This window comes from Octopus bimaculoides, chromosome 14 (genome assembly GCF_001194135.2).
Source record: "Octopus bimaculoides isolate UCB-OBI-ISO-001 chromosome 14, ASM119413v2, whole genome shotgun sequence".
NCBI lineage: Eukaryota > Metazoa > Mollusca > Cephalopoda > Octopoda > Octopodidae > Octopus > Octopus bimaculoides.
The window spans coordinates 8,471,265-8,472,318 of NC_068994.1; the positions used below are offsets into that span (position 1 = coordinate 8,471,265).

The 1,054-nt window shown below is 41.5% G+C and overlaps 1 protein-coding gene across 1 annotated transcript in view; it reads left to right on the forward strand.

The window, feature by feature from the left end:
• LOC106867545 (soma ferritin) overlaps positions 1–1,054 on the forward strand; it is a 9,877-nt gene that overhangs the window by 5,621 nt on the left and 3,202 nt on the right. The window lies entirely within an intron of this gene.

Here is a 1,054-nt window from a genome sequence, read left to right on the forward strand (position 1 = left end):
TATCGAATTTTCCTCGGAGAGCGAAGCACGGAAAGTGAAGTTGCTTGGCGCACATTGGCCTTGAACACTGCTGTGCATGTGCACTAAATTTTACCGCTCTAGCTCACTTCTGCTGTTTACAACAGTGCTTGGAAGGAAGGTGTGTAGCGTGTGATCATCGCATTGTCCATCACAGAGAAATTTGAGCAGAGAATCTCCATCAAATTTTGTCCAAAGCTTGACGATACCTGCTCAGAGGTCTACGCAATGTTTTCAAAAAGTTTTCATCGATCGCGATACATTCAAGCTCTTGTGCAACTCAAAGCCGAGAGTCTTTTTTGTTCAGCTGAAAGCAGTTTTGGCACAAACTTGACAGACACGCGTCTCATACCCAAATCTTGAGTGATAATGGACCGAACTGAACCGTAAGTAATTTGTACATTCTCTGATAAGTCGCGGATTCGACGATTTCCCTTCACAGCTCCAAGCATATCTGGGATATTTTTCTCAGTAATGCTGGCTGCAGTTCTCCGCGAACGTTCGTCAATATCTACATTTTTCGGCCACCTTGGAAACGTCTGAACCACTCGTACACTTGTGTGCAGTTCATACACTCCTCTCCATACACTTTCTGCAACTTCGTGCTAGCCTCTGTGCAGGTATCACAGTGACAACTTTCTCTGTCATGGTCAATGCGTCGATCACAGGTTACACACATTCCTTCCAAGCACTGCTGTAAAACTTAGTGCGTTTGCGTTGCAGAGTTCAAGGTCAGTTTGTGTCAAGCGGTTTTACTCTGCGTTCTTTAACATTGTTACTATGGTAACAGTCCGGATACATATTGATCAGACCTCGTATACACATACATACATACATACATACATACATACATACATACACACACATATACTAGCAGAAACACCTGTCATTGACTGGGTTAAAAATGCTGCTGCCAAAATTGTACTATGAACATTGAAAGTTATTCACTTAAATTATATTGAACATATATAAGAAATGACTGTTAACATTCAAGTAGAAGATAGAACTGTTTCCTTCTGGCCAATAATATACATAT